This window comes from Giraffa tippelskirchi, chromosome 6 (genome assembly GCF_054371585.1).
Source record: "Giraffa tippelskirchi isolate mGirTip1 chromosome 6, T2T-mGirTip1v1.2.pri, whole genome shotgun sequence".
In the NCBI taxonomy this organism is placed as follows: domain Eukaryota; kingdom Metazoa; phylum Chordata; class Mammalia; order Artiodactyla; family Giraffidae; genus Giraffa; species Giraffa tippelskirchi.
The window spans coordinates 51,124,017-51,139,564 of record NC_137280.1 but is presented as its reverse complement, the minus strand read 5'-3'; positions in this window follow the sequence as shown (position 1 = coordinate 51,139,564).

Below are 15,548 nucleotides of genomic sequence, written 5' to 3'. Positions count from 1 at the left end.
CTACTAAGCCTTACTCTCAGGCTAGGGCTCCTGTTTTATATGGTTACATTTGGTCTTTGAAATATTTACCAAAACGTATTATTGGGTTTGGGCCAGACCTTGGCCTGGAAACCAGATAATCTCCTTTGCCCAGAATCTATAGCTTTCATCTATTCCTGAGCTCCTAAAAGCCAGCAAGTCCTCCAAATTGAAACACTCGCTAAACTTTTGCCAGCAGACCGAGATCTGAAGTCAGAGCTGGAAAGGGAGGAGTATGATAGCAAGCTCCTTGGATCAAGCAAAGTGCTTGTCTAGGCTCCCCTCCTGCAGCTGGCAGAGCATCGGCAGCCTCAGTGGACCCTGGACCACGCCGGAGCCACATAACGACGCCCAGGGGCCTATGAGTCTGCACTGCTGGTGTGGCCTGGTGGTGGCCAGCTCCCAGACTCCGCTCCTCCTCCCACAGCCTTTGTGTCCTTGAGCTAGACTGAGCTGGCTTGACTTGAGACCAGACTGGCCCTGCAGTCCTATTGTTTTAACAAGTAGTGCTGGTGGCGGGGGAAGCTGAGGGGCGTGCTGATCTGAAGTTTTAAATAGAACCCCCATCTGGACTCAGGACTAGATCCTAGACAGCATCTGTGCCCACACAGTCCACCCAATAGGGGTGCTTGTCTAAAGGGTGCAGCAGGCAGCTGATAAAAGAAGCTACGTGTTACAGGCTGTGGGAAGGAGGGAGGTTTATTTGTTTGACATTCTGCAGTGTGGTTATTTTAACTATCTGGGGCACCAAGACACACACACACACACAGGAATTGCTCCCCTGTGCTGTGTCATGAGGCACGAGTGATGACTTTATTCCCTAATTTGGAGTAGGACACTCAGGTGCCATGTTTGTGTGTTTATTTATCTGCCATCTCTGGCCATAGGGCCATGGCAGGGACCAGGGTTCGGCAAGAGGTAGTATCTTGGTCAGAAAGTATGGAAATTTCTAGTTGTAGCTTATACCTATTTTTTATGGCCATTTTGATTTGTGTTACCTGCTGGGTTTTCTACAGAGTCTGAAAGGCATGCAAACTGTGAAGATTCAGAGTGAAAACTCAGAAGATTTAATCTAATTCATTCTGAAACTGGTTGTATTTTTCACTCTAACAATAACTCTAACAAGTTCAAGGACATTTGTTGAACTCAAGAATTTTTCTTCCCACATTTTTGATGCTGGTGTGTGAAATCCCCCAGTGTAGAGACTTCAGGCATTTTTGTATATATTGGGCCATTCTTTTTTATCTTAGTTTAGTAACTACACCGATGATGTTTCCTCTGAAAATTTCTAAGAATTAGATATTGTTAGATCAAAAGAGTTCTCTGCAGGCACATTTCACCTTATTGCACTTCACAGACCATTGCCTTTTTACAAATTGAAGGTTTGTGGCAACCTTGAGTAAACAAGTCTACTGGTGTCAGTTTCCAGTGGTGTTTGCTCAGTATGTGTATTTGTATTCATTTTGATTGTTGATGTTGTTCAGTCACTCAGTCTGTCCGACTCTTTGCCATCCCATGGACTGCAGCATGCCAGGCTTCCCTGTCCTTTACCATCTCCAGAGTTTGCTCCAACTCATGTCCATTGAGTCAGTGATGCCATCTGAACATCTCATCCTCTGTCACACCCTTCTCCTTCTGCCTTCAGTCTTTCCTGGCATCAGGGTCTTTTCCAAAGTCAGCTCTTCACATCAGCTGCCCAAAGTATTGGAGTTTCAGCTTCAGCATCAGTCCTTCCAATGAATATTCAGGGTTGATTTCCTTTAGGACTGACTGGTTTGACTTCCTTGCTGTCCAAGGGACTCTCAAGAGTCTTCTCCAGCACCACAGTGCAAAAACATCAATTTTGATAATCTAGAAATACTTCACATCTTTTCATTACTATGTTTGTGATGATGATCATGATCTTGGATGTTACTACTACAGATTTCTGAAGGCTCAGATGATGGTTAGCATTTTTTAGCAATAAAGTGCTTTTTAACTAACGTATGTACACTAGTTTTTTTAGACATAATGCTATTGCACACTTAATAGACCATAGTTTAGTGTAAACATAACTATTACATACACTGGAAACCAGCAGATTTGTGAGACTCACTTTCTTGCAGTATTAGCTTTACTGTGGTGGTCTGGAACCAAATCTGCCATGTCTCTGGATATGCCTGTGCATTTTTCTCATTAAGTTCACATTTTTCAAAACCAATATCCTGTTATATGATAAATATTCAATGTTAAGATGAACAGCTGCAAATTCAAATTAGCCCAGTTAGGGGGTATTTACATTTGAATTTTCTGAAAACATTGTGAAGGTTGAAGAAAAAAAAATAGATAGGAATAATTGACCTAAGATCAAAAGCATGCCAAAGACTAAGGCATTATTTCTCTGAAAGAGGTTATTTGGAAAACTCAAAACATCTGGTTTATATTATAAAATATAAGTGTAGAAAGAGTAGCAGTCTTTGAGACATCAGCTTTTATATTTCTGGAATTTCACAATCTCTCTGTTCCCTGTTTCTTTAAAAACAAAACAAAACGTCTGTTTTACTGTTTACATTGGTTTCAGTTGGGGAGGGGCAGTGGTGTGAGGCTGGAGGGGGTGTCATGTCACCGATGATATTAAAGGAGACCTGTGCGATTTCTTTCTTTACTTTTCATATCTCAATTCCCTGGCTGTTCAATTGAGTTCCTGAGGTGCTGACAGCTGGTAATACGCTAAACTGCAATCCACTTTCCCCAAGTTATTGATATTTCCTAACTGAGGTTTAATGGTGTGACTTGGCTTAGGTGAAAATGTGCCAAGGTCTTGGGTCTCCTGCGTTTCATCCAAGTTTGTTATAGTTCCAGGAACATACTTGCCAGAGGCTAGAAAAACCATGTCACCTGCCGGTCCTCCCAAGGCAGATGGCTGTCAATTGCCTATACTTTCAAAATACCTCTACACAGACCAAAAAAGGGATCTAGCAGTACTTCTTTCTTTTGGGCTGTTTGTCCTATTGACAAAAGCTGGTGCATCTCAGAGACTGAAAATTTCAATTAGGCAAAATTAATACTATTTACATTATAGAAAATCGTCTTTATTTATTTTAGAAAAAGCATTAGGAAAATAAAAATAAAAATACCTGGTGAGCTTCCCTGGTGGCTTAATGGTAAAGATTCTGCCTGCCAATATAGGAGATGTGGGTTCGATCCTTGGTCCGAGAAGTTCCCCTGGAGAAGCAAATGTCTACCCACTCCATTACTCTTGCCTGGAGAACCCCACATACAAAGGATCCTGGCGTGCTACAGTCCATGGGATCGTTAAGAGTTGGACATGACTTAGCAACTGAACAACACATATCTGGTGCTAGTTAATACTGATGGTTTCACGGCACTATGAACGCATTAAATGTCAGTCATCATGAATCTTATGTGTATTTTATCACAATAAAAAAGTCAATAGAGAAAATTTATCTTACTCTAGTGGCTGAGAATGTTGATGTTGACTATCATTGTAGCTGTGTGGTTTCTAGTGAGGTGGAGGTAAAGCTAGTGGGCTAAGGGGGAATATTCCACATCTGGACTTATCTATTGCTGGCACTAAAGGTTATCAATGGCAGGTGGTAGATAATTTGTATATACATATATAATATCTTAGTATAGTAATTTCTTCACAATAAGGATTTAACAATTGAAAAACAGTGTGAAGTCCATAATTTATAGGAATTTGTTATTTTGGGGAAATAAAAAAAACCTAACAACACATGTTGCAAGGCTCATTGGCTGCCGGTATCTCTCCTGGTTTGTTGTTGTTTAGTCACTAAGTCACGTCCGACTTTTCTGTGACCTCATGGACTGTAACCTGCCAGGCTCCTCTGTCACCTACACCAAGCACATGTATAGTAATATTCATGGAGTGATTAAAAACTTTGTTCCTTTGAATAAAATGGCCATTAACTAAGAGAGAAAGTTAAGTAAAGATAGAAAATGGAGTTAACTTGTGGAGAGTTGGTCAACACGTATCTTTTGACAGAGATGTAACAAAGGAGGAAGTAAGAGGTAGGTGGGGCTTCCTTGGTGGCTCGGTAGTAAAGAATCCATCTGCAAGCAGGAGACATGGGTTTGATCCCTGGGTTGGGAAGATCCCCTGGAGGAGGGCATGGCAACCCACTCCAGTATTCTTGCCTGGAAAATCTCATGGACTGAGACTGGTGGGCTGCAGTCCATGAGGTTGCAAAGAGTCAGACACAATCTACCTACTGCATGCATGCATGCATGCATGCAGTAGGTAAATGAGCATTTCTGAGTTCTACTATTTGGGATTCGTCTGATCCCCATTCCTTCTTTCCCTTGTGAATGTCAGGGGTATTGTATCATCTATTTTATCCAATACATTAGAACCATAATGACTGCTGAAACCCATGAGTTGCCTTCTTAAAATAACACAATTTCAATTAAAGATGTTTGCTGAGCATGTACCGTTTGCAGAGCATAGTGTTAGATGTTATAGAAGAATATGGAGATTGGTATGGCACAGACTATCTCAAAGAATTAGAAGTATTATAGAAAAGACAGGTGTCTGAAGGACAATCACACTCTAATAAAAGAGGGTGTTAAATGCTGAAAGTGAAAGTGGCCTGGAGGTTCACGGAGGAGAAAGAGCCACAAGAACTAGCTTTAAAAAAAAAAAAAAAAAGAACTAGCTTTTAGTTGTGAGGTCGTGGTGCATGTGGTGGGTTCTTTTAGAAAGGAGATGGTGTTGGAACAGTGGCTAAGAATTTGGCAAAGTGAGAAAGAATTTTAAAGTGGCAGAATTGAAAAGATAAGGCAAAGGCACGGAATAGGAGATGCCCAGGTGTTGGGAAAATGCTGTAATTTTACTTTGGCTGGCAGAAGGTTGTTTGTAGGGAATCAGTAAGAGTTAAGATTAGGAATGTAGGTTGGCTCTACACGTCAGGATGAGGCATGTTGTATTTAATCCAGAAAGCACTGGAAGACACTGACAGTTTCTGAGGAGGCAGTGACATGATCCAAGTCATGCTTCACTGATAGTGAGGACTGAGCTGGGATGGTTTGGGAAGAGACCTGCAGAGCGGAAGCTGGTAGAATGCCCTGTGAGGAAGAGAGAGCAGAAGGAGTCGGGACCTGGGCCAGGCTGGAGGCAGCAGGGGGGAAGAAAAGAGAAAAGGCAGAATCTACATTTGGTTTGGCAACTAATCGGGTCCAGGTGGATTAAAGAGAATTCTGGAAAGATGGCAACTTGAATGTGTCCAGGCTTCTTCTCCTGAGCCAATGCTTGCTGAAGCCAGCAGGCATGCCAGGCTGGAGGGTATGAGGCTGGATGGCCTCGTCTCTGGCGGATTCCAAGGTTGAGGCAGGATTTCTGCTCCGTTTGCTTGACAAGAGCCTGGAGTTAATGGAGAGAGCCTGGGTTAGGCAAATAAATTGTATCTTGGTCTGCAGAGATAAGAGTATTTTTTTCTTTTTTAAAACTTTTTATTTTATGTTGGAGTCTAGCCGATTAACAATGTTGTGATAGTTTCAGGTGGACAGCAAAACAACTCAACCATATATATACATGGGTCCATCCTCCCCCAAGCTCCCCTCTCATCCAGGCTGCCACATAACAGAGCGGAGTTCCCCTGTGCTAGACAGTAGTGTTCTTATTGTTGGTAGAAGCAGAAGGGAGGATCCTTGCCTTTCAGTCTGGCTTATAAAAAGCTTAGAAGTCATTATTCCAGTCCTCATAGCAAGAAAAAAATTAAGAAGCTGAAAATCAACACCACTTATTAGATCCATCAGAGACCAAAGCCAGAGGGCAAACTTCCCCCCTGACCCCCAAACTAGAGCTATATAGGCCGATTCAGAGGATCACAGTTTATTGGAGTAGAGGTGCTGGAGCAGAAACCTCCACAGGAATCAGTACCAGGTTCCTTTTACCTAGTGCATCATACCCAGCTTTCAGCAAAAAATGATAAGACATACTAAAAGACATAAAGCACAATTTGAAGAGACAAAGCAAGTATCAGAACCAGACTCAGATATGGGAGAGATGTCGGAATTATCAGACTGGGAATTTAAAACAGCTATGATTAATAGGCTAAGAATCCTGGTTCAAAAAGTGGACAACATGAAAGAAGAAATGGGTAATATAAACAGGGAGATGGAAACTCTAGGAACCAAAAGGAAGGCTTGCAAAAAAAAAGAAGGAAAAAACCAGAAATGAAAAATGCCTTTGATGGACTCTCCAATAGCCTGGACACAGCTGAGGAAAGAATCAATGATCTTGAAATGTCAGTATGCACTTATGAAACAATGCAAAGAGATAGAATGAAAAAGTTCAAACAGGATATGCAGGAACCATGGGACAATTACAAAAGGTGTTACATATGCATAATAGGCAAGAAGAAAGGCAAGAGAGAGTAATGGAAGAAACCATTGAAACAATGATGATTGGAAATTTCCTAAAATTAATGATAGACACAGAACCACAGAGCCAGGAACTTCAGAAAACACCAGGCAGGATAAATACAAAACAAAAAAACCACTTATACATAGCACATGTAAACTTTAGAAAATCAAAGATAAAGCAAATCTTTAAAGAAGCCCCAGGGTGGCATGGGGGAGTACATTATTTATTTATAGAAGAGCAGGGATAAGAAGGGCTTCCCAGGTGGCGCTAGTGGTAAAGAACCCACCTGCCAGTGCAGGAGACATAAGAAACACAGGTTCCATCTCTGGGTTGGGAAGATCCCTTGGAGAAGGAAATGGCAACCCACTCCAGTATTCCTGCCTGGAGAATCCCAGGGACTGGCGGGCTGCAGTCCATGGAGTCACAAAGAGTCGGACATGACTGAAGCAACTTAGCACGGATGCAAGGATAAGAAGTACTGATACATCAAACTTTTATTCAGAAACCAGACTAGACTTGGATTGTTTACATGTCCCTCTTGTGCTAGAAAATAGGCAATAATGTGCTTCGGCTGTTGTGAATACAGAACTAAGACAAGAATCCAATGCTTAGGCAAGATTACGATTAACTGACAGAATGAAAGGAAGATATTGGTGGATTTGCAAGGATTTAAAACTCTTATCACCCAGTGGGATGACTAATTTGTATTGGTACGTCCAGAATTTTGTTCATCTTAGCACTGAAAAGTCTGTCTCCTGGAAAACTCCTAGTCTTAGGCAAATGAGACAACTGGTTACCCTGTAAAATATTGCACATGAAGAAAACTGGTATCAAGTGAAAAAAAAAAAAGACTTTGAGGTGGGTAGTTGTTATCAGTCAGGAAAGATTTTGTGCTCCCCTCTTTTACTGGAACCCCTATTTTCCTTTCCTGCAATTTGATATTATCTGGAACTATTTTTGATTGGGGGAGGTGAGAATTCAGGTACTGGCATTGAGGGGTAGAGACCAGAGATGTTGCTAAATATCCTATCCTACAATGCACAGGACAGCACCCCCACCCCCAAAATGAAGAATTATCTTGTTCAAGATGTCAGTAGTGCCAAGGTTGGGAAACCCTGGATTCAGGGAAGGTAATTAGAAATGGAGAGAGTTGTGAGTCCAAACCTCAGTGCATTTACATATAGAAAACTTAAATGTAAATGGAGAATCAAAGATTGTCTTGGGACGTGCACTGTAAGAGCTAATAAAAGGTACTTGAAATGAAAAAGGTGAAGAGGGTTTCCCTGATGGTCCGGTGGTGAAGAATCTGCCTGCCAATGCAGGGGACATGAGTTCTATCCCTGGTCAGGGAAGATCCCACATGCTGCGGAGCAACTAATCCCATGAGCCACAACTACTAAGTCTGTGCTCTAGAGCCCGTGGAACCTCCACTACTGAAGCCCGAGTGCTCTGGAGCCTGTGGCCCCAACAAGAGAAGCCACTGCAATAAGAAGCCCTTGCACCGCAACTAGAGAGTAGCCCCTACTTGCCACAACTAGAGAAAACCCACGAGCAACAATGAAGACCCAGCATAGCCAAAAAAAAAAAAAATTATTTTTTAAAAAAAGAGGTGAACTGCAGAGAAATCTTCATGGTACAAAACTACCTCTGCAAAATCTCATCACTGAGGTCAGGACAGGAAGCTGGTATAAGGCATTATAGTGTTTTAAAAGGGATGACCAATGACGACTGGGATGGGAATGGAACCCATCAGGGTCTAAAATATCTTAGAGAAGAAAACCATAGGTATCTTGTTTTCATACAATAGTGAAAAAATAGGTATGTCAGTAGGTCCCAGGAAAGGGACTCTGTGGATGGAAAAGTACATTGGAATTTTCATATTAACAATGGGTCTAAAAGGATAGAGCAGCAATTTGATCAGACCTTTGAAAAGAAGAGACCTGGTGTAGAAGGTCAGGGGACAGCAAACTCCTGCTTGCCTTAGTTTTGCCAACTGAGGTTCTAAGATGTCACTGTTTTATTTCTGTAGAATATAATTCAGAAATCCATGACCTTTTAATAAATACATGAGATTTAGTTCAAGGTCCTTAATGAAATAGCACAACAATAATTATTGTTTCTCCCTCATCTCAAAACTCATTCACTGTACCTGAAATGCAGATAATTTTTTGCACAAGTATACCCCAAATATTTCCTGGAGGAGGGCATGGCAACCCACTCCAGTATCCTTGCCTGAGAAAACCCATGGACAGAGGAGCCTGGAGGGCTATAGCCCATAGGGTCACAAAGTGTCAGATACAACTAAAGTGACTTAGCACAGCATAGCATCCCAAATATTGGAGAAGGAAATGGCAACCCACTCCAGTATTCTTGCCTGGGGAAATCCCATGGACAGAAGGACCCTGCTGGGCTACAATTCTTGGGGTCACAAAGAATAAGACATGACTTAGCAACTAAATAATAACAACATCCCAAATATTGCAAGGTACTTGACTTATACTAAAACAGTATTTATTGTTAAAACTATCATAGACCATGATCCAAAGCAATATTTTTTGAACAGCTAGATATGATCATTCAGGAAAACGGCTATATTTTTCATTAGTAATTAAAAATATTATTCAAATATAACACTTTTGTTTTTAAGCAGTACACATCTTCTAGAACTTTTAATTCCTGTGCCCTTTTAATCGTATTTTGTTTTCCCCCAATTCTATATTTTCTAAGAGATCTTGATCCTGACTTCCATGGCTATTTTCTAGACTATTATCTCCAAGATAGTCAAGGAAGTGCTAAATTGTCAAAGCAATAAAAACAAATTGGATTTGTATGGTGCTTTACTTCTGTATCCATCTAACACTCACCATAGTGAAGCAGGTAATATTATGCCCATTTCATAAATGAGGTCCAAAGTTATTGGACCTCATCATAAGCTTATGATGGTTGCTGTGTTGCGTGTGTGCTCAGTAATGTCCGACTCTTTGCAACCCCATGGACTGTAGCCCACCAGTCCATGAGATTCTCCAGGCAAGAATACTGGAGTGGGTTGCCATGCCCTCCTCCAGGGGATCTTCTCAACCCAGGGATCAAACCCAGGTCTCTTATGTCTCCTGCACTGGCAGGCAGGTTCTTTACCACTAGCAACACCTGGGAAGCCCATAACAATGTCTTTATCAATTTTCCTGTCAATAAATAGCTGGATTATTGACATTTTTTTGCCATTATATGCCACATTGTCTTAAGCATGTTTAAAGGGGCCTATTTGCAAGAGTTCACTTGGGGCATATACCTAGGACTGGGATTGCTGGGTTGTATGGTATCCCTCTTTAATTTTTACCAAATTGCTTTCCCAAGTAGTTGATTGCCACTTTTTCAGTGTCCACCTTACCAGTAGTGGGGCCCTGACTCAGGAAAGACAGTTCTTGATGCCATTAATTTCCGAAGCAGTGATTAAGAATTTTCAAGGAAAGAGGTTCCATGGCTTCATGAACCACCCTGCTGTTTGTTTGGGGTCCTAGGAGGAGGCTCTTCCTAATACCTCCTGTGTCATTTGAACCTCCCTCCTTTTAAGAATTATTCTCTGTTTATTAATCATAAAGGCCTCCTTCAGGCAGTCCAGCTTTTACTTTTTAGCATTCATTCTGACTTTTTCTGTAAGGAGATATATCACAGTTGAAAGGTCTTTCAGATAATATCGTGTTCTTGTGTATAACTTGAGATTTAAAGGTCTGACATGCCTTAAATCCATGGTTAAGAACGTGGAATGATTGCATTCTGTGTGTATAGTGCTTTATAATAACGTAGATAGCCAAGTCCACCCTCTAGAAGTCACGTTTCCCTCCCTTTATTAATTATCCTGTCCGTGCGATCTGTGGCAGGCTGAATAATGGCCCGTAGGCTTTGAGAATGTTATTCCAGCAGGTACACTGCCACTTGGATGGAAAGGGACAGAAAGAGGATGAAATAAAGCAAGGCTGGTGGGCTCCCCAAAATCTACAGGTTGGAGACAGGCTGGTAAAAGTACTCAGCTGCAAACATGCAGTATCCTTCAAGAAAAAGGGTGGAGTTGTGGATTGAGAGCCACAGAGAGTCATTCCCAGGACCTGAAATGTCATGGAATTTGCTGGTTGCATGTGGATATTCACTGACTGAGACCCACATACTCCTTTTCCTCTTTGGTTTTCACCCTTTTTGAATGGCACACACCTTTTTGAATGGCTATCCCATGTATGTCCCATTGTTGTTATTGTGGTGCTGGAGAAGACTCTTGAGAGTCCCTTGGACAGCAAGGAGATCAAACCAGTCAATCCTAAAGGAAATCAAGTCTGAATACTCATTGGAAGGACTGATGCTGAAGTTCCCATACTTTGGCAAAGAGCTGACTCTGGAAAAGACCCTGATGCTGGGAAAAATTGAGGGCAGGAGGAGAAGGGGGTGACAGAGGATGAGGTGATTAGATAGGATCATCAACTCAATGGACATGAGTTTGGGCAAACTCTGGGAGTCAGTGAAGGGCAGGGAAACTTGGTGTGCTACAGTCCACGGGGTTGCAAAGAGCTGGACACGACTTAGCAACTGAACAACAGCAACAACAAAGGAGGAGTCAGAGACAGAGGAAAAGACCATGAGAAGCAGGGATTGGATTGGTGTAGCCGTTAGCCAAGGAATGTCAGCAACCTCTAGAAGGTACAAAAGAGAAGAACAAATTCTTCTCTTGAGCCTCTAGAAATGACCAGATTCTGTTGACACCTTGATTTAGACCCCATGAGACTCATTTTGCTCTTCTAATCTCCAGACCTGTAAATGATACTTCTGTGTGTTTTAAGACATTATGTTTGTGGGAATCTGTTACAGAGCAGCAATAGGACACTAATACACTCTCTCTTGCGCTAGGGTCCTTGACTGGTCTTGTAAATTCAAGAAAATGAGCTAGAACAGTTGTATGAAAAGACATGAGAACGGAGACCTTTTTCCTAAGCAAACCATTTCATTATAATTGGTCAATTTTCTTTTTCTGAAACAAAACATCTTTAAAGGTACTAGAAAGAAGTAACGAAATTACAAAACCTTTTATAAAACAAATGTTCTATAATCTAGCAGATCCTACCTGGGATAAAATACTTCAGCTTTTACTAAAGGTCTAAACTGACTCCATTTTAAAAATCCTCTCTCTAGAAGACCTAAGGCCTCTTGGGAAAGAAACTCAGGATGATGTATGACATTATTTTTGCCAAAATGACAGCAAGATCACATTATTGATATTCTTGTGAAATCCTAACAGGGAAAAATGCCATGGTTAAAGCTTGAGAGGTGTTTTTTATGGCACTGGTTATTTAGGACAGGTTTGGGCAGATTTGGCAAAACACTGAAGTAGAATGTATGTGCTTTTGATTTTTGGAGAACATTCTGTAAGCTGAGGTCTTCATTCCCATGTTTACTTTCTTGTTTTAATTGATGAGAGATGCAAGCATACAACATTTAATTCATTTACATTTAGTATACGAATGCAGATTCCTTCACACTGGAAATTCTTCACAGGGAGAAATTTGAAGATTCTATTTAGACAACTACCTTACTAGCTAGTATTTCGTCTGTTAGTGTCTGACCTTTTTGACTAAATACCAGTTTGCTCTGATGGTTCTTACGTCAGTCACAGATCAGTCAGGAAAACAGACATGCGGGTTACACAGGGGATGAGAGGTCTGAGAACTGGTCAAGGGCAGTAGGGAGACCCATGGTCAGCAGGAGGTTGCCTGCTCCCTCAGTACTGGAGGCCATGGGGATGGCATGGTGGATAGTTTCTACGGCTGCCATAACAAACTGCCATAAGCTAAATGGCTTATGATAACACAGATTTATTATTTTTTTGCTTTTAAATTTTTTTGGCCAAGAGGCATGTGGGATCTTAGTTCCCAGATTGGGAATCAAACCTGTGCTCCTTGCATTGGAAGCACAGAGTGTTAACCACTGGGTCATGGAAGTCCCAATACAGATATATTGATTCTTGTAGTTCTGTAATTCAGAATTCTTCAGTGGGTCTCCATGGGCTAAAATCAGGGTGTCATCAAGGCCATGTAACTTCCTGGAGGCCCCAGAGAGAACGGTGTGTCCATCATCTAGAAGGCCACTTGCATATCTTGGCTACTGACTCCCTCTCTCCATCTTCAGGGCCAGCAATGACTGAGTTAGTCTTTTTCACATCACATCACTCTGACACCATGTTTCTGCCATCTTTTCTGCATTTAAGGGCCCTGTGTTAACATTGTGTGTATGTGTGTGTGTGTGTGTTCAGTCATGTCCAACTCTTTTCGACCCCATGATGGACTATAGCCAACCAAGTTCCTCTGTCCATGGGATTTCCCAGGCAAGAATACCAAAGCAGGTTGCCATTTCCTCCTCCAAGAGATCTTCCTTACTCAGGGATCTAACCCTTTTCTTTTGTGTCTCCTGCATTGGCAGATGGATTCTTTACCACTTGTGCCACCTAGGAAGCCCTTGGGATTACATCAGGTCTCACCTGGAAAATCCAGGCTAGTCTCCCTGATTTGAGCTCAGCTGATTAACGACCTCCATTCGCCTTGACTTTTTATTGTAACCGGTCACACTTTGGGGGAAATCAGGAAATAAGCATCTTTGGAAGCCATTAGTTTTCTTTCTAGGGTGTTCTTGGGGCTGGCAGCAGGACGATACAGTGGAGGCTGGGCCGAGGCAGGAATTATGATCATGGTTTGCGAGGTGTAGACAGAGAGAGAAAGAAATTCCTTGGCCCCACCCTGCAAAATGGAAAGTTTTCACTAAGTAAGCATCTAGTGCTAAAGATCTGACATCTCTCTTTTCCTTTTTTTAAAACAAAACAAAACATTTATTTATTTATTTGACTGTGCCAGACCTCAGTTGTGGCAAACCCAGGTCCCCTGCATTCACACAGAATCTAGTTCCCTGACCAGGGATTGAACCCAGACCCCCTGCATTGGGAACATGGAGTCTTTGCCACCAGACTACCAGATAAGTCCCTCCTTTCCTTTTTTTTAATGCGGCATTTCAATTTTTTTTATTAGCAGCAACAGAGTGTATTGTTCTTTTGTTTTTACTTTGCTGTATATGGGACAACTATACACAATTTTATGAAGTGTACCAACGTTATGGAGAGAGAAAATGAAAGTAAAGTTGTGTCCGACTCTTTGTGACCCCGTGGATGGTAGCCTACCAGGCTCCTCTATCCATGGGATTTTCCAGGCAAGAAAACTGGAGTGGGTTGCCATTTCCTTCTCCAATGAAGAAAAGACTAACCCTATTGAAACTGCCATATTGACCACACACAAATCCTTTCTTTAAGTCAGGTGAGAGTCTGGGTTTCTTGTGTGGGAAAATCATGTGATTAGAGCCGTCGTCCACTGGAGTTTTTTGTGACAACAGACAGCATGACAATTTGTAATCCAATGTCTGTCTCTTTAGCATTCTTCCTGGATGTAGGCCGAAAGAGGTGAGTTTGGGTGTGTTAGCTTGTTCAACTCCGCCCTTCCTCCAATACTGGAAAAAGATGGTTCAATATAATGTGCCTATTTAAAAAAAAAGTCTTTTATGTCACTCTGTAGAAATTATAGCAAATGGAATTCCAAGGATTACTGCATGAAGGGAATGTCAATGTTAAATCTATAGATAGTCTCTTTGGTACCGAGTATCATAAAGTAAAAGCAAGGCCCAGGGAGCCTGGAAGAGGAAATGGCAACCCATTCCAGTATTCTTGCATGGAAGATTCCATGGACAGAAGAGCCTGGTGGGCTACAGTCCATAGGGTGGCAAAGAATCAGACATGACTGAAACGACTTAGCACAGACACACACCCCAGAGAGAAGGTGAAGAAGGAAATAGTGAAGAGCCAAGTTGATCTCTGTTTGTCTTTCTTTCTGGAACACATTTGCTTGGTTGCTTTTTGTTGGGGCCCTTTTCCTCTCCAGCAAGAAATCACCACCTTTTCCCGCCATGGTTTCGTGGGCTGCCTTAGCAATGTTGTTTTAGCAGCTGGCTGCTTATGCCAGTGTCAGGGATCGCAGCCACTGGGTGACTGGGTGAATGGCCGTGCATTTTCCCTGGAGAAACAGGGATGGAAGGCCCGCCTTTGTCATTGCCAGGAGAGCCCTGAACGTGAAATTCCATCCCAGACAGTGTGCCTGGGAGAGTGGGGTGCCAGTCACTTGGCCACCGCTTCTTCTCTGCATGACCAGCTCTGTGCATGACTAGGTCTTCTTTGAGGGAAGGAAAATTCATCTCTCTTTTCTTGTTGTCATCCTGGATCCACATTTGGCTTGAATTCTAGAAGTCAGAATTTTTTTTTTTTTTGGCCGTGTAACATGTGGGATCTTAGTTCTCTGACCAGGGATTGAACCCGTGTCCCCTGCATTGGAAGTGTGGAGTCTTAACCACTGAACCACCAGGGAAATCCATAGATGTCAGAGCTTTAAATGGACCCTCCTCTGCTGGAATTTCCTGTGGATACAGTGATTTTCTGCTCTGAGATGATTTGTGTCAGAAATGGGACAGGGGTGTGGAAATTGTGTTTTCATCTCTCTTTTTCCTTTGTCCATCCGTCCCAGTGCTGTCTTTCCCACTCAGCAATGCAGGGCACTGATGCTGGGCGTATCCATAGGTGTTATCTCCTTCCTATCCCTCTGTTGACGGTGGCAGAGACCACAGCTAGCATTCCCCAAGCTCTACACACCCTGCCAAGTACTTTACTGCCTGATGGCAATTTATCATCAGAACAACTCACAGGCTGTTACTATTACCATTGCTTTAAATGTGAGTAAATGGAGACCCAAAAGGCTGCATAACTGTTACCTGAATTATGTCTCCCCCACCCCAGGTGGCGCTAGTGGTAAAGAACCAGTCTACCAATTCAGGAAGGGATGTGGGTTCGATCCCTGGGTTGGGAAGTTCCCCTGGAGGAGGAAATGGCAACCCACTCCAGTATTCTTGCTTGGAGAATTCCATGGGCAGAGGAGTCTGACGAGCTACACTCCATGGGGTCAGAAAGAGTTGGACATGACTGAGGTGACTTAGCATGCAGGCGTACACACTCCAGTTCACAGGTTGAATCCCCAGTGCCTCAGAATACGGCTGGGCTTGCAGATAGGGTCTTCAAAGA